Raw genomic sequence first — 27,230 nt, 5'->3', positions numbered from 1 at the left:
TGGATGCACACCGCCGAATTATTGTGCTTTGTGTGGCCGCGTGCACTCAACTTTATACAATCTGTTTTACAAAACCTGTTTGTGTAAAATTGGAATAATCCTGTAGTGTAGACATACCCTAAGTGCTTAGACTCTTCAGCACAAACCTGTTCTTAGGACCTTCCATCTTTATCTGAGTGTAACTCTTTGAATCAGTTTCCCAGGGCAAATACCCTACAATCTGAAACTCTTTGTTCATTAATATTCGTTGATATTAGGTTTAAAATTGGTTGTTTAGGAGAATACTTCTGCTAGGAAATCATTTACTAGAATATTTGAGGAAAGCAAACAGAATAGAGTTGAATTTATTTTTTTAAAACAAATATATATTGCAAATGTATTTCTGCCTTTGCCCTCTGTCAGTGGTTTAAGTATTTGTTACTTGAAATGTTTTAAAATCATGAGTCTAATCCCCCCCCAAAATTATGAAATAAATTTTTGATTATTTTGCCTTCAGGTTTTTCAGCCTTTTGGGTTCCCATAAGTCAGATTTTCAAGATTTTCTCTGAAGCCATGGCGGCTAGAAATTTAACTTTTGAAAAAATGAAATCTGAGATTCTCATGGAATCACATGTCTCCAGTAGCTAGTGCTTTAAGAACAACTCCAGTTATCACGAGTCTTAAGATAAAATTGCAACAGTTGGCAACATCAATGCCTGGATGTTTCCTTCTAATGTTGGCCGTAGGTGTGATAAATTCAGATTGTATACAGCCCACTGATCTCACCTCAAACATTCTTGCTTTCCCTCTTCCATGATGCCTCGTGGAGGGCTGCTGAAGAGGCTTCATCCACTGCATGAGGGGGATAGAAAGCTGCCCCTACATGAGATCTCTGCCACTCAGCCTCACAGTCAGAGACTAATGAAACTCAGCCTACATGGATTTTCCAAGAGAAGTTTAAAAGGTGACTTGTTGATGGTCTATAAATTCCTACATGGGGAGAAGATTTCTGATAGTTGAGGACTCTCTCATCTAGCAGACAAAGGCATAACAAGATCCATGGCTGGAAACTGAAGCTAGACAAATTCAGTCTAAAATATGGTACAACTTTTTAACAGTGAGAGTAATTAAGCCTTTAAACACAGATTGGCTACCTTTCTAAAATATATGCTCTAGGTCAAGCTGAAGTTATGGGCATACTGTAAAAATCACTTGGTAAAACATTATGGCCTGTGTATGCAGGAGTTCACACTAGATGATCATGGTAGTTCCTTCTGGGTTTATAAATTATGAATCTGTTTATTGATAGTGAGATGGTGAGTTACTGATTAGTGGGTGATCACAATGTGGTCTTTATGCATCTTTTACTTCTGATTAATTCTGCTGAGTTAACAGCAGCTCCTGAGTGTATGACCCCCAAGGAACCCCAGAGTGGACCACATTTTAATAAAGAACTTGTCTTGTGGACCAACCAGCCTCCCATTCAGAGTTGCATGGACCAACTCCTTTCATTGGCAATGGAATAAGCATCTGTGTGTCAACTACAGCAATTAATGTATTTAATTAGGTTAATGGAATTTAGCAACTAGAAATAAGGAGCCATGTGACCTGCTAGCTCTCAGCAAAATAAAAGTGCTGCATGTATCATCAATGGTCCACATACCCTTCCATGAGACTTTCAGACTAATGTGTTGTGTAAGTTGCACTGATAACTGATTTGCTATGACTGGGGTGTAAATGCTAGGTCCTGCAGTATCCAGAGTAGTCATCATTCAACTGCTTACTAGGGCTTTAACACCGAAGTCATCAGTTTTGACCAATGTTCTAGTATTCATTGCCAGGCTTATGTTATTGGAATTTGCTCATGTTTGGATGGTCACTTGGGAGTGGTCTGACATTCTATATAGGTGGTAATACCATACTTACATCACAGTATTTGAATGCCTTTTGGTTGCATTAAGCAATGTGACTACATATCTTCAAGTGTTGGTTTGTTTTCTCATTCCCTCCCCAAGGGGAGAAGCCTGTACAATGGCATGTCTTGTTTTGGTGAGGATTTTTTAAGAATATATATCTTTCTGTTTCTTTGTGTTAGAGAAGGTAAGGTCAAAGAAATGTACCCTGAATGTAGAGCAGAAATGGTGAGGTTTGTGATAGTCCCTAGTTCCTGGGGAATTCATTTCACAGTCTTGAACTGGTCCCCAAGAAAGTGGAGTTGTTGACCACAATCTTCATCCTGGAGCTTTAGGTGATCCTTCAGGTATCTAGGGCCCAGACCACTGAGTGCCTTGAAGATCAGGACCAAGCCCTTGAACCTGATTTGAAATTCTATGGGAAGCTGGTGTAGAGAGTGGAGAACAGGTGTGATGTGTTCGCAGTAGATGAGGAAATGCACTACAGTATTCTATACTAGTTGGAGTTTCCTAGTGCTGATGTCTTTGTGCCCAGGTATATCACATCACTGTAGTCCATCTGAGAGGTGACAAAGGCATGAATAATTAAGGCCAGGTCATCATTTGCCAGGGTGCGATGGAGTTTCCTAGCCAAACAGGGATGATGGAAAGTGTTACTAATGCATGTTGTTATGTGATAGCTTAACATTAGCGAGGAATCCAAGAGTATGCCTAAACTAGAGACTGAATTGACCAACTGTGAGTGTGTATCTTCAATCAAAGCAGACTGCAAACTCTTTAAAGTGCTTATCTTTGCCCACCAACATCTTTCTTGTTCACATTCAGCCAGCTGCTCTTCATCTATGAGTTAATCTCATCCAAGCAATGGACCATCTTTGTGGTAGTGGTATAGTTGTATGTGGTGAAGAATAAGTAGAGCTGTGTGCCACCTGCATCTTACTAGCACTTACATCAATGTAGTCTGGACAGCTTATGTATTTGGTTGCACGTAGATGCTGAAAAGCTGGGTCTAGTGAGAGGTGGTTTCCCATCATTACTCACTGGGCATGTCCCTCCACATAGCTTGAAAACTATTTTAGCAGATTACCCTGGCCGCCCTGACGCACCTGTCAGATGAGAGAGCAGAATCTCATGTACAACAATCTTATGTGGCTGTTCAGGTATTGTGGTGGCTCATTTGCCAAGAGATATGGGCTTCTCTTTTATATAGACAATAAAACATCTATTTATACAGCATGTTTGCACACATTATAACAAAGGATCACTTTGTTTATTTCTTTCCTACTAGTTTCACTGTGATAACATCTGTCAAACAACAAATAACGATACATGAATTGTTTGTATAAACATTAATGAGGATACTATATTTATCAAGGAGAGATCAAAGTAAATCTCATGTAAGCTTTTACATTTTTAATATCTTTTATTTTTTTAAGGAAGATTACTTTTACTCACATAATATATTCACCTATTGCCTTCCTTATTGTGTGTGTGTGTGTGTGTGTGTGTGTGTATACAAGTGCGAGATTCCATCACTGCAGTAAATACAACTGGCTGGTGAAAATATTGTGGTAGTTGGGGAGGGCTGAGCCTGCCCTGCACTCACCCCACAGTGGCAGCTCCTGTCCTGGGGCCTGGGCCTGGCTCCCCATTCCAACTCATTGGCTCTCCCATTTGCAGATTCAGAGGCGCTCACAATAGTGTCACTTGACTTGTGTGCAGGTGAGGCCCTCCCCCCCACAATGCTCTGCCCCCTTCCTGAAGCTGCTGGACATGGGGCTTCAGGATCTCCCCCTTCCCCTGGGACTCTCCTCCTATCACAACAATAACCTCAAGGTCATTCTCCTCCCCAGGGACTCCCCTTCCACCTCCCCACCATCACCTCAGGATCCCACCTTCCACAAGGACTCACCTTCCCTCCAAACCCTTAGGATCTCTCCCCTCCCCCAGGACCTTGACCCTGTCCCAGAAAACCTAATCCCAGTCCCCAACAGAGAGACTCTAATTTCCATGCCAGCCCCATCTCCTCCTCTTCCTCTTGAGATTTCCCCTAGGACAGGTCTCTCCCACTCCCATCCTGAGATTTCCCAGACACCATAGCTCTTCTTCCCCCAGAGATGTCACCCAAGCTTCCCTGCCTGTTGGATCCTCCCCCAGCTGGCACTTTTTAAACTTCAACCTTCCCAGGAAGCACTGCTCAGGTGCCAGGAGACAGTGCCTCCTCCCGAGACTGAGGAACCTAGCTTCACCTGCTGGGAATCCAGTGCACAGGAGGGGCCCTCCCCCAACAATGCCCCACCCTGCCACCTTCCTGGGCCTAGAGCTGCTAGACACAGGGGCTTTTCCTGCCAAGCTGGGCATGTGCACAGGTGGTAGGGGGCTCAGAAAATCACAATGCAGAGAAAGATTGGCAGGGAACTTTGAACCCTTTCTAGCCCTAACCACCCACCACCTATGTTTCTACATTCAAAAGCAGACTACCTCTGAAGCTCTTTTGTATGTGGTTTATATTTTCACAAGTTTTGAGGCCAAAAGGGATCATTGTGATGTCTGGACTGATCTTCTGCATAACACTAATGATAGAGTATCATAGGGGTAGCTGTGTTAGTCTGACTTATGCCTTAGTCTAAAGCTTATGCTCCAATACGTCTGTTAGTCTATAAGGTGCCACCGGACTCTTTGTCACTAATGATAGAATTTCATGAAAAGCTTCCTGCAGCAAGTCCATAACTTCTGGTTATGGGCTTAAAGCTTGTTTTTTAGAAAGACATCCAGTCTTGATTTAAAGACTTAAAGTGATGGAGAATCCACCACATCCCTGGGCAAGTTGTTCCAGTGGTTAATTACTTCTTGGTTAAAAGTCTCCACCTTATTTCTAGTCTGAATTTAGCTTAAGCTTCCAACCATTGGATGTTATGACTTTTTGGCTGCTAGATTAAAGAGCTCTCTGCTATTAGAAATCTTCTCTCCATACACATATTTACAGATCTCAGTCACCTCTTAATCTTCTCTTGGGTAAACCAACAGGACATAGAATTCCAGTAATGGTCTCACTAGTAACAGATGTAGTGGTAATAACATCTCCCTACTTCTACTTCATATTCCCCTGCTAATACATCTATGGCAGTGGTTCCCAAACTTGTTCTGCCACTTGTGTAGGGAAAGCCCCTGGTGGGCCGGGCCAGTTTGTTTACCTGCCATGCTTGCAAGGTTTGGCAGATCGCGGCTCCCACTGGCCATGGTTCACTGCTGCAGGCCAATGAGAGCTTCTGGAAGCGGCAGCCAGTACGTCCCTCGGCCAGCACCACTACCAGCAGCTCCCATTGGCCTGGAGCAGTGAACCGCGGTCACTGGGAGCCACGACTGGCCGAACCTGCGACGCGGCAGGTAAACAAACCAGCCCAGCCTTCCAGGGGTTTTCCCTGCACAAGCGATGGAAGAAGTTTGGGAACCACTGATCTAAGGATCTCATTTGTTGTTTTAGCCACAATAGCCCATTACGAACTCATGCTCAATTGACTAGCTAACATGATCACCAAGTCCTTTTCCGAGTCACTGCTTTTTAAAATTCAGTCTTACTGTCAATAAGTCTGACTTAGGCCTTGGCTACACTGACACTTTATAGTGCTGCAACTTTCTAGCTCAGGGGTGTGAAAAAACACCCATCTGAGCGCAGCAAGTTACAGCGCTGTAAAGGGCCAGTGTAAACACTGCCCCAGCGCTGGAAGCATGGCTCCCAGCGCTGTAAGCTAATCCTCACGGGGAGGTGGAGTACCTGCAGCGGGAGCGCTCCCGTGGCAGCGCTGTACAGCTGCAAGTGTAGCCGTACCCTTAGATGGATACGTTTGCATTCAGCTATAATAAAACACATGTTGTTCAAGTAAGCCAATCTTACCATGCAATTCAGATCACTCTGTAGGGATGCTGTTTCCATCATCGCTTACCACTCCACCTGTTTCTTGTCATCTACAAATTTTACCATCAAAGATTTTATATTTTCTTCTAGATCTTTGATTAAGATATTTAATTATATTGGGCCAAGAACAGAGCATGAGAGATGCCCCTATGGAATGAGGTTTTCCAGTTACTTTTTGAGATCTTTCAGTTAGCCAGTTTTGAATCCATTTAATATGATTATAATATATTCAGTATTTTCAATTATACTCTGATTTGTTATAATTTTATTTATTTAAATCAGAATGTCATGCAATACTAAGTCAAATGCTTTACCAAAATTTATATCTATTTATATATATGTATATTATGCAAACAGTTACCTTTTGTCAACTAAATTTCTGATCTCACCAAAAAAGTAATATCAAATTTGTTTGACCAGACCTATTTTGCATTAAGCCAAGTTGATTTGCATTAATTATGCTACTATCCTTTAGTTTTTTACTGGTTGTGTCCCAAATCAGCCTTTGATATATGATATACATATTCATATACCCGGCACTGCTTCATATACATTCCCCACATCCACCCAACATGCTGACAAGTAGCTGTGCACAAATTTAAACTCATGCACTGTCAGCTTTTAAGTCTGCATACAGAGTGGAAAATTAGAAGTAATGTTGGTTTACACTGTGGAAAAGTTTGAGAACCCCAGATTTAACAGACAAGCAACTTTTGTTGATGTTCTCTGGCTGCCTGTCAAATGAGAATCATTTGCCACTTAAACGTCTTGGACTGATCTTAGATCACAGACCTGTACTCTAACACCACATGGTATGTGGCAGTAAAGATGCAGGAATGCACTGTAACATCTTGCAGCTCTGTGGCATCTCTTGTGAAGCCTCAATGACTGCAATATAAATATCAGTTCTTACCTACAGGTAATCACCTTGTGGCTATAGGGTAAAATTTTCAGTCGTTTAGGTTCTTCTGAAAATTTTACCCACACACGTTAACATATTTTCTATTGAGAATGAGCGTTTTCACTAACACAGTAGCTACTGGCCTCTGGCTAACATTCATTCGCTATATATCACGGAAGAACTTTGTGCTAATCGCATTAACTCCTACCTATTTGGAGATTTACATGAGCAGTTTACCAATGCTCCTGGTTCAGTGACCATGATATAAAAACCCCGTTCTTTTAATTCCCTGCCTGTAATGTAGCATATGATAATGGATACAAAAAGCTACAGTGCATGTACTTTCTGCTGAAAATCACTATTCACAATCATTTCATATCACACACCGTAACTCTGACATGCTTACTTACTGTAATGTAATCATTAGATTTTTGTCAGAATAGATAGAGTTGAGCATCACATATCTTCTATGCAGAACTTTTTTGTGTGTGTGAAACCACCAAACTTCGCTCCACTAGCCCTGGCTTCTTTCCATTCTCCTGTTTTAAATAATACCATCACCTTTTAGAATGCATCTGATGCTAATTCTGTCTACTGATATCTGTATATCTACTTCCCTGCATAGTCCAGAAAAATTACTGATTCTGGTACGACCAATTTTTAGAGCTTGTTGAAAATTCTCCATCAAAACTTTTTGATGGAAAATGGCTCTTCAATTAAACAGATATTCTGACAGTTCTTTCCATTTTCATGCACTTACGTCTGCGCTGCTGCCAGTGGTGTCGCTACCTTGAGAGCTGGGCTGCTGGAGAGTAGCGGCTGCTGGTCAGAAGCCCAGTTCAGAAGGCAGCGCAGCCTCCAGAAGCAGTGGAGAAGTAACATTAGACCTTTGTGCTGGGAGAGGTGGCTACAGAGGGGCTAAGGCAAATTTGGGGGTGGCTATAACCCCTGCAAGCCCCTCACAAGTGCTGCCCCTGTTGGTGGCCACTATCTTAGCCTACACTGTATGGATTGAACCAGGGCCAAAAGCATATGGCTCTGCTGCTTCAGCTAAAGATCCAGGCTCCACTGCTGGGGGATGTATCAGACATGTCCTGTGGAACAGTTACAGGGATGGACCATTACAATAGTGGTTACAATAGTAAAGTGTTCAGTATATGCAAGTGGGTGAATACACTGTGGGTGGAGGGATAATGTTTTCTGGATATAAATCTAGGCACACACAGGTACCAGATTAACAGGGTTTTTATCCCATTTTAAGCAATAAACTTCTCAAAGGTTATTTACAAAGTGCTTAACATGTGGTAAATCCCTTATTCAATTTTATTTCTTAACTTTCATTATTTTGCTTTCCTGTGCTTATAGCATTTCGTTATTTTATTCTGCATTCTGTAATAAAATTTCAAAATCACATTTTGCTACAGCATCGAGTGCCAAACACTTTTCTGCACAGTACAAGCTCTCTTTTTGTAAAAATCATGTCCTTTGCCACCTGGCAGCCTGTTCCTAATTCATGCGCATTTGGTTACAGCTGGCAGAAAAAACAGAGTTTTCCAAGGACACTGTGCAGACTTGCCCAGTGGAAATTATAGCCTCTATAAATTGTTTAATGACCAAATGTTGTTTTCTCAGGCCTGTTTCATCAGACCACAGCTCTGGGTGGAAGTACTGGACCCACTGAGATGTCAGGATGACTAGAATCGCACTGAAGGCAAGCAAACAGCTCTGATTTAGGATAGCTATTTCCATAAGTTTTTATTCCATTCTATGGTCAAAACTAAGGACATATTTATATTAGTGTTTGAAAAATCAAAGATCAAGTGCTTTTAAATTCTCAAAGAGGTGATTATTTAAATTCTTTTAAAAATTATTATTTGTAGTGTAGTAACACCCAGTGTCACCCAACCCCACCCATCAGGATGGATGGCCCATTATTCTAGATGCTGGACAAACAATGCATAAAAGAACAACCTCTGCCCCCAAAGAATTTATAATCTGAATCAAATAATATGTACAATCTAAGTCAAAACACCATGATATTTTTCAAGTAGATCAATGGTTCCCAAACTTGTTCTGCAGCTTGTGCAGGGAAAGCCCCTGGTGGGCCAGGCCGGTTTGTTTACCTGCTGCGTCCACAGGTTCAGCCGATTGCGGCTCCCAGTGGCCGCGGTTCACTGATCCAGGTCAATGGGAGCTGCTGGAAGTGGCAGCCAGTACGTCCTCTGCCCACGCTGCTTCCAGCAATTCCCATTGGCCTGGACCAGCGAACCGCAGCCACTGGGAGCCGCAGTCAGCTGAACCTGAGGATGCGGCAGGTAAACAAACTGGCCCAGCCCACCAGGGGCTTTCTCTGCACAAGCAGTGGAACAAGTTTGGGAACGACTGAAGTAGATAATCATTAAAATGAAATATACTATTTTAGTGACAGATTATGATATCCTTGCTTAAATGGAACAATACTTTATTCATAAGAATTCATATATTCTTTCTATCAGTGGATCTTAAAGTACATTACAAAGAAGACCAGCTGGGAAAACTAAGGCACAGGGAGACAAACTGACTTACCCAAGTTTAGCCAAGTGGTGAATGGTAGAACACATGTCTTCTGCCTCCACTTAATCCCATTGGTTTCAGTCCTAGTGATCAAGAAGTAAGGTACTCTTAATATAAATGAGGCTAGCACAGTATGACTCACAGAGAGAAACTAATAGCATCAGTAAACTTTGATGCCAATAATATTCTTTTACTTGCACTTTTCTATCTTATACCAGTTCATATTTTAAATTGTTTTGCCTAATTATCTTGTTATTATTTTATATATTAGAAATATATATTTTGAGATGAAAGACTCAAGAAATATCAGTGTCTCACTTAGGGCAGGTCTGCACTATGGGGAAAAGTCGATCTAAGCTACGCAATTTGAGTTACGTTAGTAGCAGAACTCAAGTCAATGTAGCTTAGATCTATTTACTGTGGGTCCACACTGTGTTGGGTCAACAGGAGAAATTCTCCCGTCAACTCCTCTTACTCTTCTTATTCTGGATCATAGTCAACAGGAGAGCGATCGGCGGTTGATTTAGTAGGTCTTCACTAGACCCGCTAAATCGACCCCCAGTGGATCGATCGCCACAGTGTCAATCCCACCAGTAGTGGAGACAAACCTACAGTAAAATGATCATAGCATATAAAGTCCTACAAATCAATAAGGTCACATTTTCAAAGGTCTCTCCATTTGCAGTGTTTATCATATTGAACATGCAAGTCACTTACATACATGGTTTCTGTGCACAATTAATTGCATATTCACACAATAGAATTTATACATACAAAACTGATTTGTATTAGATTTGAGAAAGCAAATTTGCTTGATCCATGGGAATGCTAGTATACAGAAAAATAAAACACAAAAAGTGCACACACAAATGATTGTGAACTCAAAGAGGCCGTGTTTGAAAATGTGGTACACGGTGATGTTTTTAGATTTTCATGAGCTAGAAAATTGAATATAAAATAAAATAAAATTAATGATTAAAAAGCAAAATGCACTTCAGTGGACAGCTCTATTTCAGTTCCTCTTATGTGTGCTAGAGGACTATAGTAATGATTTTTAAAAATTTTAATTAGTCAGAATGGAAATCTGTGGGGGAGAAGCCTTTGCAAAATGGACCTGTTTGATATTGTATATTCAGTTTGAAGTTTGAGGGTGAGCATAGAGAAATGCAGCCTTTTCTCTTTGTAAGGCATTGTTCTGATGCTTTCCTCACCCTGAGAGTAACCTAAAAAATATATTAAACCTCTGTGCCTGCCTGTATGCTTCAATATAATGAACACATGACCTCAAATTAGTCAGCTGTAACCACTCCGGGTAATATTTGAAATGGAAATGCGAATACCTTTTCAGTCAGGTGTGTCACACTTCTACCATTAAGTTTGAAAAGGTAAGTTGCATGAATCTGTTGCATTAATAAAAGACCATTCCAGAGGTGCAAATGAATAAGCAAATGAACCAATTTTCCTGCATGCTGTACTTTTTTCACGGCCTTTTAAAAATGGTCCACTGTTTACTATTACATTTTAGATACCATAGGCTTGTTTCTCCTCTCACTCACATGGATACAAATCAAAAGCAATTCCACTGAAGTCAATAAGGTTACATTGATGTAAAGCTAGTAAACATGAGAAGAGAATTAAGTTCATTATCTCTACTTCTCTTCTGGTTTTACACCATTATAACTCCACTAAATTCACTGGAGTTACTGTTAATTTATACCTGTGTGCATGGAGAAGCAGGCCCTTTGTTTTTATTTCCAGAAGCTAAGACACTTGGGGCCATGAGCATTGCTCTGACATATGCCCCGCATATCTCATGTTCACACATAATTTACATAAGGAAGCTGCAATCAAAATTACTTGAATTAACTGAACTTAATTCTGCCCTTTCTCTGATTATAGAGGAGTTTACATGGGTGTTAAGAAGAAGATAATTTAGGCCAGCATTTTACCAAATACAAAACTCTCTCATGATCATTATGCAAAAAACTCAAAGGCGGTAAAGGCTAAAAAAAAATTGCCTCAAAGTATAAGTTTTTATTTTGTTCCTGCAAAATCAACCAGCTTTGCCTGAGTAAGGACGGCAGGATGAGGCCATGTTTTGGTGGAGCTGAAAGATCAAATTCTGCCACTGAATTTGAGTGTGAGGATCCCTTTTGCTTCACTGAAAGCTGCACATGTTCATTGAAGCATAAAATTTGTCTTGACAGCAACTCTGACTACAATCCATTTGAACCCTCCTTAGAGAATTGCCCACTCTTCCTTTTGCAGCTCAGGCATGTTTATAATGTGCAAAATAAGGATTATTTTACATTACAAACATGGGTCCAGGATCTCAGTTGCAGTAGTCAATGCTTGATTCAATTGCCATTGGAGTTAATGGGACTATGCTGATTTATGGATCTGGCTCATGGATATGTGTCTTTACTGAAGTAACTTGTAATGTATGTCCCATGTGCAATGATCAGTGTTAACATTAGAGATGGGCCCAATACACAAAATTTAGATTTGGATCTAGAACTGGATTTCCAGCATTACCAAGTGCTTGGGTTTGTGCTGAGGTAGAGCTTTAATTCTCTCCTGTACGCAGATCCATAGTGGTGAACTTTGTAGATGAAAAGGTGAGAATGTCAAACAGTACTCGCTTGAGGTTTGTTTTTTTTCAAAGGAGGCAATTTACTTTATAATCCATGCTTTTCTGTTTAAAAAGGAGCATCAGGGATCACCTAACACTATCTTAATTACATAGTTAGCACTTATACAGGAGTACATAGGGAAAGTGCCTCATTTGAAACATGTTTTTCCACAGAGTATGTTTTCGATACATTAGTGCAGAAGATATGTCTGGTCTCATACCTGAAGCTCAGTCTTCTATTATGCACCCTTATATTATGGAATAATTAATAAAACTTTTCTCTAGTTCAGTTTAAGATTTGATCATGAGGTTTGAACCTTTGTACATTTGGTTATTGCTACTCTGTACCTGTAGACACTTTGTAATTAAGCTGTTACATTAAATATTGTACATTGTACTTAGTCCAGATAGATGATAAACAGCCGCAGTTGCTAATAAAATTATAGAACCAGAGCCTTAGCTGGTATAAATTGGCCTAGTTCCACCGAAATCAATGGAGCGTGGCCAATTTACACCAATGTAGCTCTGGTCTATATTCTTAACCACATGCATTTGAAATGTCCTGAAGCAGAAAGTTACATACGACCATGCTGAGTTAACTGGTGGTTAAACTTGTATATATATTTGGGGGTGAAGTTCAGATAACATGGGTTTAACTCCTGGCTCTGACACAAATATCCTGTGTTTCCTTGGATAAATACCTTAATTGCTTTGTCTCAGATCCTCAAAGGTATTTAAGCACCTAAATACCAGGCTCTAGGGCATGGTGGGTCTCCCAGTCGTTCCAGTTGAAGATATTCCACTGTATATAAATATTCATTAGAACAAAGACTCGGATTTCCCAAATGAGTTCCTTAACAACTAGGCTATAGACTTATTTTCACTCTTGCACAATGAATATGTAAGTCGTAATACAAAACAGAATAGCTAAAACACAAGAAATTGAGAGCAATCCACCCTAGAATACCCTATAGCCTGGTGGTTAGGTCATTCACCTGGGAGATAGAAAAACTTCATTCAAGTCTCTGTTCTATACCAGATAGAACAGAGATTCAAACCTAGGTTTCTCACATTCCAGATAAGTGCCCTGATCGTTGAGTAGAAAGGGAAGGCTGGGGAGGGTCCCTTTTTGATCCAGTGTTCGATTGAAAACTGGACACCTGGCAACCGTTGGGACACTATTACCACCTTCTTGATGAGAAACCTGGGGCTTAAACCCTGCCCCTCTCCTTGATATTTCCTACAGTCTTGTTAGTATAGGCAGCTCCCTTCTCAGCTTACTGGTTTCTGAGAATCCTTTTCTCTCTCCTTTGGGAGATCGGGCACTGAACCCAGGGCCGTGAATTCCATGAGGTGTGTAAAAGTTAGGTATTGTAACACTGAGCATTACAACACACCTAAGTTCCTTTGTGGGTCTAGCCCAGAGATCCTGTGCATTTTATCTTAGGTATATACTAAAAATCAGATCTGGAGTGTGTACTTCTATGTGAAGGAATAGAAAAAATCTGATAGACCATGCCAGCTAAGGTGGATATGTGGTTTTGCACCTGTGTGTCAAAATCATTGACCTGGATGCTGAAGTCTTCCAAGGTAGTGAGTTTAGGGTCTTTTTGGTGGTTGGTAGATCAGCCGTATCTAACTTCACATTTACATGGGCATACTCAAATCTTCCATTTCTCCCCTATTGAATCATAGAATCATAGATTATCAGGGTTGGAAGGGACCTCAGGAGGTCATCTAGTCCAACCCCCTGCTTAAAGCAGGACCAATTCTCAACTAAATCATTTCAGCCAGGGCTTTGTCAAGCCTGACCTTAAAAACCTCTAAGGAAGGAGATTTCACCACCTCCCTAGGTAACCCATTCCAGTGCTTCACCACCCTCGTAGTAAAAAAGTTTTTCCTAATATCCAACCTAAACCTCCCCCACTGCAACTTGAGACCATTACTCCTTGTTCTGTCATCTGGTACCACTGAGAATAGTTTAGATTTCATCCTCTTTGGAACCCCCTTTAGTAGTTGAAAGCCAGTTATAAATCCCTCCTTATTCTCTCTTCTGCAGACTAAACAATTTCAGTTCACTCAGCCTCCCCTCATACATACATGGTGCTCTCAGCCATCCTAATCATTTTGTTGCCTTCCTGCTGTCTCTTTCCAATTGTTTCAACTATCCTTCTTGTAGTGGGGGCCCAGAAACTGACCCAGTACTCCAGATGAGGCGCCTACAGTGTCAAATAGAGGGGATGAGTCAGCGTCCTCAATCTGCTGGCAATGCCCCCTACTTATTACAGCCCAAAATGCATTAGCCTTCTTGCACAAGGGCACGCTGTCGACTCAATATCCAGCTTTTTTGTCCACTCTAACCCCCAGATCCTTTTCTGCAAGCATTGGCTGCCTAGCCATAGGTCCCGGCTGTAGCAATGCGTGGGATTTTCCATCCTAAGTGCAGGATTTCTGCACTTGTCCTTGTTGAACCTCATCAGGTTTCTTCTTTTGGACCAATCTTTAACTTGTCTAGGTCTTCTGTATCCTACCCTTACCATCCAGGTATCTATCACTCCTCCCCAGTTTAGTGTCATCTGCAAACCTTGCTGAATAGATTGCAGTGCCATCGCCATCCTCCCAGATCACTTAATGAAGATATTGAAAAAACCAGCGCCAGGACCAGCCCTTTGGGGCACTCCAACTTGATACCAGCTGCCAACGTAGACATAGAGCCATTGATCACTACATGTGAACTCGACCAATACTAGCCACTTTCTAGCCACTTATATATTCCTTCATCCAGCCCAATACTTCTAACTTGCGGCCAAGAATACTGTGGGAGGACCATATTCAAAAGCTTTTTTAAAGTCAAGTGAATCACATCCACTGCTTTCCTCCATCCACAGACCCAGTTATCTCCTCAGAGACAGGCAATTAGGTTAGTCAGGCAGACTTGCCCTTGATGAATCCATGTTGACTGTTCTGGTCACTTTCTCTCCTCTAAGTGCTTCAGAATTGATTCCTTGAGGACCTGCTCCATAGATTTTTCCAGGGACTGAGCCTGAGCTTAACTGGCCTGTAGCTTCCGCTGTATCCTCCTTCTTCCCTGTTTTAAAAAGATGGGCTTCTACATTAGCCTTTTTCCAGCCTCTGGGACTTCCCCTCATTGCCATGAGTTTTCCAAGCCAATGTCAATGGCTCTGCAATCACATCTGGCCAACTTCCTTTAGCACCCTCAGATGCAGCACATCTCGATCCTGGATTTTGTGCTCACTCCAGCTTTTTCTAAATAGTTTCTGAACAGTTTTCTCTCCTCAGGGGACTGCGTCCACCATCCTCCCCACGCTTGTGCTGCCCCAATGGCGCAAGTCATGGAGTGACCTTGTTCGGAAGACAGAGCAAAAAAGCACTGAGTAATTAGCTTTTCTCACATCCTCTGTCACTGCTTGTCTCCCTCATTCAGTAAGGGGCCCACACTTCCTTGACTTTCTCCTTGTGGCTAACATACCTGAAGAAACCGCTTCTGTTACTCTTAAGCATCTCTGGCTACCATGCAACTCAAGTGTGATTTGGCTTTCTGATTTCACTCCTGCATGCCTGAGCAATATTTTTATACTCCTCCCTGGTCATTTGTCCAGTCTTCCACTTCTTGTAAGCTTCTTTTTTGTGTTTAAGATCAGCAAGGATTTCACTGTTAAGCCAAGCTGGTCACTTGCCATATTTACTATTCTTTCTACACATTGGGATGGTTTGTTTCTGCAACCTCAATAAGGATTCTTTAAAATACAGCCAGCTCTCCTGAATCCTTTCCCTGTCATGTTATTCTCCCAGAGGATCCTGCCCATCAGTTCCCTGAGGTAGTCAAAGTCTGTTTTTCTGAAGTACAGGGTCTGTATTCTGCTGCTCTCCTTTTTTCCTTGTGTCAAGATCCTGAATTTGACCATCTCATGGTCACTGCCTCCCAGGTTCCCATCCACTTTTGCTTCCCCTACTAATTCTTTCCAGTTAGTGAGCAGCAGGTCAAGAAGAGCTCTGCCCCTAGTTGGTTCCTCCAGCACTTGCACCAGGAAATTGTCCCCTACACTTTCCAAAAACTTCCTGGATTGTCTGAGTTCCGAGATGGGGGGGAGAACCTCTCCCTACCTACAGCTCAAGTGAAATGTTAAGATTACAGAATGGTGGCCATATAACAAAAGTTTATTCCAGTCCAAACACTGTCACATTTGATGAAGTAGTCTTGTTTAAAAAAATGGCTATTTTAATTATTGGACTTTATGAAAAAATGACAAATCTTAGTATATATCTGGCATAGAGCCAGCTGTAGTTGTGAGTGTTACATAATGAAAGAAGAGGATATTGCCAATCAGAGATTGTAAGATGTGGTTGTATTGGTGTCTCCTACACATCTCACAGAAAGAATTAGGAGGACTTCAAAAGGAGTATTTGCAACAGATGTTCTTCATATATATCCAGGCAGAGCTTATTTAAGTTCCATACATAGAAGAAAGGTGACAGTCTAGGAAATATTATTCTGTGTGATCAAGTATCTGTAACATGGTAAGATGGATGATGGGAAAACTATTAATTAAGATCAGAAAGTGAGTTACAATAATTGAGCAGTAAAGGCAGTGCAAAACTGAAAACTGAAGAGCACTTGTCCATATTGCCTGTAGTCCAGAAAGTTGATGATAACATTGCCAAATTACTTAACATTGCCAGGAAATACTGAAAAACACTTCAAATTGTTGTGGATTTTTCCCCCCTTCTGTTTCCATTTTGCTAATGCTGGAAGTGTTTTATGTGGAAATGACACTCTTATGAGAAAAGGATACTTTTCTGGTTAAGGTAGGACTAATTAAACATACCCGTTGTGATGGGGCAAGGCCAGATGGCTACAGCAAAGTATTGAGAAACAGGTATGTTAGCCCCAGGCTAAACAAATCCCTAGTACCCTGGTACCCAAATGGCAGTTGCTCCAGGTTAATCAAGGCACTTGGAGCCAATTAAGATCTTTCTAGAAGGCAGTAGAGATAGCTACTTTAATTAGAACACCTGCAGCCAATCAAGGCAGGCTAATCAGGGCACCTGGGTTTAAAAAGGAGCTCACTCCAGTCAGGCAGGGAGGAGCCAGAGGAGAAGGAGCGTGTGTGAGGAGCTGGGAGCAAGAAGGCAAGGAGCTGAGAGTGAGAGAGTGTACTGCTGGAGGATTGAGGAGGACAAGCGTTATCAGACATCAGGAGGAAGGTCCTGTGGTGAGGATAAAGAAGGTGTTTGGAGGAGGCCATGGGGAAGTAGCCCAGGGAGTTGTAGCTGTCATGCAGCTGTTACAGGAGGCACTATAGACAGCTGCGATCCACAGGGCCCTGGGCTGGAACCTGGAGTAGAGGGTGGGCCTGGGTTCCCCCCAAACCTCCCAACTCCTGATCAGACACTGGAGGAGCTGACCCAGACTGTGGGTTCCACAAGAGGGGAAGATCACTGAGGTGAACAAATCTGCCAATAAGCGCAGGACCCACCAAGGTAGAAGAGGAACTTTGTCACACTATCTTATTAATGTCTGTGAAGTACTTGGAGATCATTAGATTGAATGTGCTGTTATGAAGAGCACTATTATTATCCTTTTCCTCTTCCTGTCAGATAACCCAGTTATTGTACTTTACTTGGATGAAACAATGACCCCATACCCACAGTAAATAACCATGAGGTATAATCATCAAGAAAATAAACAAAACCATTTGGTGAAATTGCACATTTTGGTATATTTACTGGTGATTACATTGTGGTAAGAAATTTACCTAGGTTTTGTGCCCAGAGTCTAAATTCTTGAATCAAGAGAAATGGTGAGAGAAGGCACTGGGAATCAGAAAGCCTGCATCAAGATTCCAGTTGGTGCAAGATTTGTGCAATCTTGCCTCCCACAGCAGCACTGCCTCAGTAGTAGGTGGCATGAGCCATGAAACAGGCAATGGTTAAGGTGGCTGGGGAATGAGTTACTTCAGTTCATCCCCTACGCAGCTTCTGCCAGGGAGAATTCTGGGTGGTGGCAAAAGGTGGCTTTATCTGGTGGAAACCTGGAAGTAGAGCAGGTAGCTCCCCTCCTTTGTTGGGTGAATCCAAATTTCTATCAAGCACAGTAATCAAACAGGTGAAGCAGAAGATGACAATTTGAGAAGGGTTGGGAATTTGGCCTGAGTTTTTTGCAAAACTTGTTTTTTTTCCCTTGTTTATGTGCTCTTATTGGTGAAAACATATTATCACCCACTGAGATCCCATTACATGCCTCATTTTTGCTTGAAGATTTTTTTAGTGGGTAATAAAATACAAAAGTTGTCTTTCATGTAAAGATAAATAAATTATATGTACACAATATGACACATGTAGGGAAGTGGATTTTTTAAAATTGGATTAGTCTAGGAAGTCCCAAACAAAGACTTGACTGCATCACTAAGATATGACTATTCAACATCTTTTTGTTTTCTTATAAGCCCAATGACATGGGTATTTTGAAAATATATTTGCCCTCAGCTACTTTCATTTTTAAACGTTTAAATATATTGTAGCACTCAAAACATAGATCTCTGTCATTCAGTATACAGGGTCTTGTCAAGATAATTAAAAATGCATAGCGCACAGTATGAATTCCTGCAATTTGCATGAATTTGACACTCTTTTAAGCTTTTGATTATGCACATGTTCCTCTGCATCCTATGTTAAACATTTAAAACTAACTTCCTACTGCCCTTCCTTCTGAGGTGTGTTGTAATTGGCTGAAATAAAATTATAATTTTTTAAAACATATACAATTATAAAATGGCACTTAGCCTGTGATCTAAGCTGCCTACTGGCATTTTTAGATAATTGTTTTTATTTGTGTGGCTTTTCTATAACACTAGCAATGTCTTCTGTTTTTCCTGTGTCTCTTCCAGAGTATTCTTTAATTCCTCTCAAATGATGTCAGTTTATGGGATTACTTTAATTCCCTTAGATGTCTTTCCAAAATTCATGAACTTATACCAGTGACCTCGCTCCACATGAGTGGAAACCTGGAATGTGCAAATGTGCAGTAAGCTTCCTGCCAGTTAGTACCAACCATTCCGAGATGCTTTCAGCAAATACCCTATTAATTGCTGAGTGTAAGGAAAGAAAATAATGTTGATGCCCAACTGCTTCTCTGAAGTCCTTGATGATTCTCAGCATCTGTTTTGCTTCTAGGGCCATTAAGTTATACCTGACATTAGTGCAGTTACTCATTTTGGTTTCCAGGTATAAAAATAGGAAATATTTTAAATCAAGGTACACATTCAAACTGTAATTTAAATAAACTGGAGAATGATTCTAACTGTGAGGTCCGGGGACTGTTTCATTTTTAAGCAATACTGAGACCACAATTCTGTGTCAATACTTCCCTGCTGAACACTTCAAAGGAATTCTTCTTTTCAGCCAGAGAATTTATTCTAGAAGGGAGGAAGTTTCTCACTTAGGTTCAAAGGGTCATTTTAGAGCATTCATATAATTTGTAGGGATTGGTGACTTGAGTCAGAAATCTTCAAATACCATGAATATCAGCCATATACAGTGACGTGATTATTTCTGGGTGCCAGTCAGAAAATATTCAGCATGTGGATATTTGAGAGTGTGAATACCAGAAGAGGGATGGGATGAGGGAGAGATTTTCAAGTATGATAAAAATATATCAGCCAATGAAAGTCTGGATTTAAATTCCTGAGGCTAGATCCTAGGCTGTTTCTAAGGTCCCCATGCACCACTATGTGCAAAGGCACATTTGGTGCTGTCAAGGGATAGGTGAGGATTTCCTGAGCATGAGGGAGGGAATCCTGGACTGGTGTAAAGCCAGACTATCTGATTTGTGCCAACGCTTGTATTTCCCATGCCCAATGCAGGGAGTATGTTGAGGCTACCAGGAGGGGAAGAGAGGACAAGACAAGAACTGAAAGATATGGGGCTGGACTGCAAAGCATTCCACTAATCTGCAGAAGGGTTGTAGGGGACTGTTCTAACTAGTAAAAGCTAGTGCAGGCTTCTGCTCATAGATGGGTGTGCAGGAGCTGATGTGCACCTCAGACAACTCAAGCTCAGGGAGGAACAAAAGTATTACAGCTGCCTTTGCTTTCCTCATCCTCAGTAATACCAAGCACGGGTTTGGCACACCTAAGAGTTGTGCCCGCATGCTCCCCGAGCCTATACTATACATACAAAGGGGCTGAATTAGTGATTCCTAACTTTTAAAGTTTTTATTTTACAGCTATAATAGTAATCTTTTGACACAGCAGCTTGTATATAATATACGCATGGATTGTGCTACTTGCTACTAAATGCCTTTGAGGGGAAACTAGACAACAGTTTAGGGCAGGAAGTGAAGCATAATACTGTCAGGAATAAGGCCCTGCAGCTGTGTCTGCTGTCTCTTGATGGCCTGTCAAGCACAGCTGAGCTGCCCAACAGACAGCCCCATCTGATTGGCTGAGGAAGCCAGCAGGCCTATTCTTAAGCCCAGCAGCAGCAGTAGCTCAATGCATGTACCTGTCGATTCTCTATTTCCCTGTATTTACCTTGCCTTTGTCTTTCTCCAGTCTGAGCCCTTCCCTGCACTCTGCCTTCCAGTTACTTAAAACCACTGCCTTTAATTTAAACCCTATATTGAAGTATTAAAGGTTATGGTCCGCCCATGGGCTTTCCAGAGAAAAACCATTGACCAAGGCCAATTAAACTTTCCCCTTGAAGGACACGGATACAGCCCTCCGATCAAGAATAGGCAGCAAGCACTAAATTTTTTGAAAACAAAAATAACATTTATTTAGAAGTGAAAGACTACAATAAAAGAGGATATAGAGGTAACAAAAATAAATATATCAAACAGGAAAAGTTACAAATACAATGTAAAGGAAGCGGCCTGATAAATAAAAACAACACAACAATAACAGTTACAATTAACTATCACATATAACTATAACCATTTACTTAACACTACACTTCATAACAATGTATCAAGTCAAATACATAGAATGTTAATTAACACTTAATACTTAACACTAAACATCCAATAAATGCTGATCAGGCAGTTATCAGATGGGTAGGGAGATCTCACTCAAACCACAGGCATCCAGCTTTATTTACATTTGAACCTCATAGACCTCAGGATGTTAAATAGAAAAGAATTAACATTTTGAGACATTTATACAATATCTCTGGCTCATCATTGGAATGGTCCTTCTGCTCTGTCCAGCCTTTTTGAGAGCGTTGTCTGGTGGCAGTCTGTGTGCTGCTGCCTGCCGACTTTCTCACTGCTGCCTCCTCCTGAGGTAAGTGTCCCCTCAGGCAGGGGAGATGGAAGCCTGCTGGCCGTTGCTGCTGGGCTGCGGTGAAAGTCTCCTGCTGGTAGGGCTTCAGGAGAGACTGTTGCTAAGGCTGCTGCTTTTGCAGTGGTTGGCTTCCAAGCAGTTCTGTAGCTTTTCAGGTGGCTTCTCTTGTGCAGAGAACTTCTCACAGATGTTTGGCAGCGTTCCACTTGCTTGCTGGTCCCTATCTCTGCAGAGTTTTGGCCTCTAGCCGCTGCCTTTATATACACTTTTTGCAGCTCATTACATAATATATTATATTTCAGCCAATCAGCTTTCGAGGATTTGTATATGCTAATTTATAGCACCTGTACTGACATATGACAATCATGATCAGCCAATCATCTTTCCGAGATTAGCATATTCTAATTACTGATTGCCATATGCTAATTAGTCATGTGTACCAAAATCTCCTCCCCTTTCTCATAGACTTCTATGGGCTCAATGCATTTCTGAGGGTTTTTTCAGCTGACCTTTAGATGAATTCTGGCTATTTCCTGTCTGGAATTCCCATTGTTTTCTATAGGCTATACTGTAGATCTATGGGATTTTGCTGAGTCATTTCCTACAGGAAACGACATAATCCCTTGTCTCGATTGCATCATTCTTATTCATTTTTTTGAGCTCCCATGTATTCCTATAGGATTTTCTACTACATTACATAATCCTATGGCTGCCATAAGCCTAAAGTCTTATTCTTAAAAACTAATTACTGTTCTAAGTATCGGAGGGGTACCTATGTTAGTCTGGATCTGTAAAAAGCACAAAGAGTCCTGTGGCACCTTATAGACTAACAGACGTATTGGAGCATGAGCTTTCGTGGGTGAACACCCACTTCGTCAGACACACACTTATGCTCCAATACGTCTGTTAGTCTATAAGGTGCCACAGGACTCTTTGTTGCTAGTTAATTTTAGTACATTTGGGTTTTTTTAGTCTCCCTCTCTTATATATATATAATGTGACTCATAAAAGAGACTAGGAACATTTTTCACTAACTTAACTAAATTCAGAATGATGACAGCATCCAAATGTTAAAGATTTATAACACAAAGTAGTGCAGTGGTAGCTTGAAATTAGAAAAGAATGATGCAATCTAAGAGGATATGGCATTTTAAAGTAGCATTCCTTCAAAAGCCTTTGGCAATTTAAAAAAAAACAAACCAACACCACTATTGGACATGATGGGGAGCCCAGGGAGTAATTGATACTAAACATGGTTACAAAAATATCTTTTTAAAGGGCGTAATTATAAAGAGAGATCTATGGACTATCTTCCAAATTACTATATTTTTTTAAAAAGTGAAGTACATAATTCCACATAGTAATGTGGCTAAAAATTGCAACCTCGTCACCTGTTTATAGCTTTGATCAGTAATTAAAGGGTTTTGTTTGATTTCATTCAGTGGTAGTTTCTTTCTTCCTGGTTTATATCACTCAGGCAGATCAATGGTTTAATCATGTTGTCATTCAGCCAGTTTGGGTTCAAATCCATTTTGTGGGATTTTTCACAGCTGAAAAGAGCATCTTTTCAGGTTAGAAGGATCTGAAGGGCTCAAGATTAAGATCTAACAAAACCTCATGTATCCATTGAGTATTGATTTGCAGTCTGGAATGTAAATTCTGTAATATCCATTACAGATCACTGATTGCTAGGAGAATTGTATGAAGAACTTTCTCTTACAGTTTGTTAAAGTAAAGTCATATTTAAACAGGTTTCTTTTATTTTGTATCTCACTTGGTCTGACAATCTCCTTTACTGTATAGTAATGGAAGAAAAGGCTCCCTCTCATGATATTCAAAAACTATTTCTTAAAGCCCCCATGCTATAATTTGTTCTGCCTGGGCAGACCCTGGCATCTTCGAGAGGCCCTATTAAATTTAGTGGGCTGCACACAAGTGTAGGGGTCCATCTGAACAAATTACAGGATTAGGGTGAAATCTTTACTCCTTTTCTGATCTTGCTGTCCAAAATATGTTTAATATTTCCTGTCTTTGCACAAATTAAAGTTTATTTGTATTTATGTAAAGATTTTTAAAGGAAACAGAGAATAGAAAATATAAAATGTTATGTTAATGCAGTTCTCTCTTTTTTTAAAATGCAATACATAATTAATAAGACTGTTTGTTTCTGAAGTCCTCTTTGTCAAACTAGGAATCTTTGGGATAAATGCAACTAAAGATAAGTGGCTGCAAATCTACTGATTTCATTGGGTCAGATCTTGCCTTTCTGTATTTGTGCAAGTAGTTCCATTAACTTTAGTGGAGTTTGTCAGGATGACTTCAATAGTGCTGCTCACAATTAGTAAAACAAGGAGGATTTGGCCCCTCTTGTATCCTAGATTGCTGGAAACTCTTCATCTGAAGGTGTTGAAAACTTTACCTAATATAGTGAGGTAGTGAACTGGAATCAGGTTATGCAGTTATCACCTGATTCACAGTTTAGCAACACTTTAAAGATTTTAAATCTAAGCCTGTTTATGTTTCAAGGTAACAGCAGTTTTTACATTGACTGAGTTCTGAGCAAGATTGGGAAAAGTTCTGTTAATTAGATCTTTCCTTCTCATCCTGCCCCTCTCATGTGCACAACCGGACCTATGACTTCTTCCTATTCATGCCTTCAGTATGAGCATCCTTCCAGCTATTCATTGCATTTCTTGGTGTGCTTTCCACTAGTTTCCAGTTTGCTCCTGACTCCTCCTTATAACAGTAACTCATAGCACACTTCCTGAAAAATCACAACACATACTTTCTTTCACTTGATCAATGGTGCCTTGTCTTCAACATATAAGAGTCAGTGGGATGGAAGAAGTAATGACCTGGTTTGGAGTCTGCCATGACAATCCTCACCTTCTCACTTGAAATCATGTAGCCCCTCCTACATATACACTGTATTCTGGGGCACATCAGTTTCCACTGATTTCAAGAGTTAATTTAATGTGTAAGTTCTTAGGCCAGAGATTTGACTTAAATTTGACGTGAGAGAAGGGAGGTATTTAGAGGTGCAAAAGATGACCTAGGGGGAATGAGGTTATGGTATCAGCTTATGGTATCAGCAGTCCTAAGTTCAGTCCCCAAGAAGCATTTACAACACAAATCAAAATGATCAAACATAAATTATGGACTTGATGCAGAAATTATTGTGAGGTTCTGTGGCCTTTTTCGTGCAGGTGGTCAGAACCAGGGCCGGTTCCAGGCACCAGCACGCCAAGCGCGTGCTTGGGCGGCATGCCGCGGGGGACGTGTCATAAACAGATAGCTAAGGGTTAATGTTTCTTTTACCTGTAAAGGGTTAACAAAGGGAACCAAACACCTGACCAGAAGACCAATCAGGAAACCGGATTTTTCAAAGTGAGGGAGGGAACTTCTGGGTGTGTTTTGTCTTTGTTCTGCCTGTTTGTTTTCTCCTGGCTATGAGGAAGAGACTAACTTCTTTTCTATAATTGGGCCTATCTCCAAAGTCTTCTTCTAAATCTCCCCTTACTTTCCCAAGTTGTGAGTACAAAAGGAAAGCAATAGGTTTATATTGGTATGTTTGTTATTTAACATGATGTGGAGTTGCTGGAGATGTTGTAAAATTGGATATCCTTTTTTGAAATAGGCTGATTATTCCCATATTTTCCTTTTTAAAGCAATAGCCCTGTGTAATACACGTCCAAATCTTGATGCAGCTGATCAATGTCGAATGGTTTTTTTTCTTGTGTCTTTTTTTATTATGAGAATGCTTTCCTATTTAAAAACATTGTTGGATTTTCTTCGCCTAGTTAAGGCGTAGGAGGATAGGAACTCTGTGCCCAGATAGAACTGTCCTCTCTGAGGGAAAGACTGGACGGGGAGAAGAAGGAGGGGCAAGTAATCGTCCTCGCCTCGGTTTGTGTTTCAAGGGAATTGAAGCAGGGAATCAAGTCCTAGTATCTCCCCAGGGCGAGAAAGCTGGGAGAAGTAAAGAGCAGAAGGGAAAGTGGGTTAATTTCCTTCTTTGTGTAGGGCTCTAGGGCATCTGAGTCTTGGGGGTCCCCAGGAAAGTAGCGTTGGGACCCAAGAAGAGTTATGTAGTTGATCATGGTATTTTTAACGAAATATTCCTGATTGGATGGCAGCGTAGTATAAGATCAAGCTGGTAATTACAAGTTTTGGAGTCTCAAGCACACCCACGATTTTGGACGCTAAGGTTCCAGATTGGACAAAAGGACTTATTAACCATGATGCAACAGGGCCTCTCTGTCGGTTGCCAAGGAGGGAGCAAAGGTGCCTCGGTGGAACCCTCCAGCAGTGTGTCCTATGCGCGATACACTGCTGAGATCCTGCAGCTCTGGGTTAACCTTCTCGCATGGCCTTCCCAGCGGACGGGTCTCGCAAGCTGCCGACTGATAACATCCCGGTGGAACATCCATCTGCCAGGCATGCCTGCAGGGTCCACTGGAGCACGGGACCCGCGAGCGGCAGCAGCGCCCCACCTGCAATGCCAAACCGGCTGGGGCAGCTAAATGGCTAGAGCCGGCCCTGGGTCAGAACAGATTATTGGGTAAATAATCTCTGGAATGCTTAGGTTGTGGTGGTAATACCGTTGTCCAGAATTGGACCTTGAGCGCTAACAAGCACTGAGTGTTATCTGAACTACTCGTGCCCAAACTCAACTACAAGCACTTGGATTTTTTACTTCGCGACACCACAGAAAGAATTAGGTCATCTTATAAAGTAGCCTTAAAGCTATTCCCAATACTCCTTGAGGGACCCCTCTGTGGACTCCCAACTCCTTTGGGAGACCCCCAAGACCAGACCCGGGTTCCTCCCTATCTCATCCCCCAGCTTCGCCCCCTTCCTGGTGAGCCGGGGCGATGCTATACTTACTCTTGATGCAAAACCAAGAGAGCTATTTACCTCCCCAAAGGCTAGGCATTCAAAGCTAATCACAGCTACACATACACACCAGGAGATTCCCCCCCTGCTGGGTCCTCGCTACACATTGAAAAAGAGGAGAAAGGCACAAAACAGCAACCCATCTAGAGGAGGAAATCCAGAGTCTGAAATTCTTTTCCGCGTCCTCGATAACACAAGTATCTTTACTACACTTGGGAACAATATTGGAACATCTATTATAAACCACAGATGTCAATCTTCCCCAGCGCCCACTCCTCTTCTGTTCCATCTATCACGTGCAGGGAGACTACGCATAGCTGGACAGAGGTAGTATGACTCAAAAACCGAGAGCGGGTCATCAGGAGAAAATAGAAACTCTTACACATGGGAGGTCGAAGCACAAAAGAATTGCTTCTTAAGGTTCCAGCACCAATAGTTTACAAAAGGACACCTCTAGAGCAAAGAGGAAACAACGAAAATACAAAACAGATATATCCAGATCCAACAAATTGCACGAATCTCATATAGTCTGAGACTCCTTGAGCCTTGACAGAAGAGCTTTGACACTAAAACATCTGATTAAAAGATAGCCCCCTTAAACCAGTCCAGCAAAATCACACACCCTGTAAATCAACACAAAGCATATAACAGCTCACTTTGCCCTTGGACTTATGACTCACCTTTGAGAAAACTATTGATAACGAGAAAAAGATCATAGAAAAGAAATAGGAGTTAGACAAGGAAAGAACGTTTCTCCTCCATAAACTTGGAAAAAACACAAAAGACCCATAGAGCGTAACTACAATCCCGCCCCTGACTTTTAAAAAATCCAGTTCTCTGATTGGTCCTCTGGTCAGGTGTTTGGTTCCCTTTGTTCACCCTTTACAGGCAAAAGAAAATTAACCCTTACCTTACCTATCTACTTATGACATGTGGATCAAGGACTAAGTTAAGGAGCTGTTGATAGAGACTGAGAAGGTGTAGAAGAATGAGAGGAAATAGTCTCAAGAAGTTCAGTTATGATTCAAACTTCAAACTGAATGTTTTGAGACTCATCCATTGTAAGTGCAAAATGAGTTATTTTAACTTTTTGACCCATCCTTTTTGTAACTTTCTATTATCTCAACATTTGCTATTT

This window comes from Chelonoidis abingdonii, chromosome 3, assembly GCF_003597395.2.
Source record: "Chelonoidis abingdonii isolate Lonesome George chromosome 3, CheloAbing_2.0, whole genome shotgun sequence".
NCBI lineage: Eukaryota > Metazoa > Chordata > Testudines > Testudinidae > Chelonoidis > Chelonoidis abingdonii.
The sequence above is the reverse complement of the archived record's forward strand: the minus strand, read 5'-3'. Positions refer to the sequence as shown.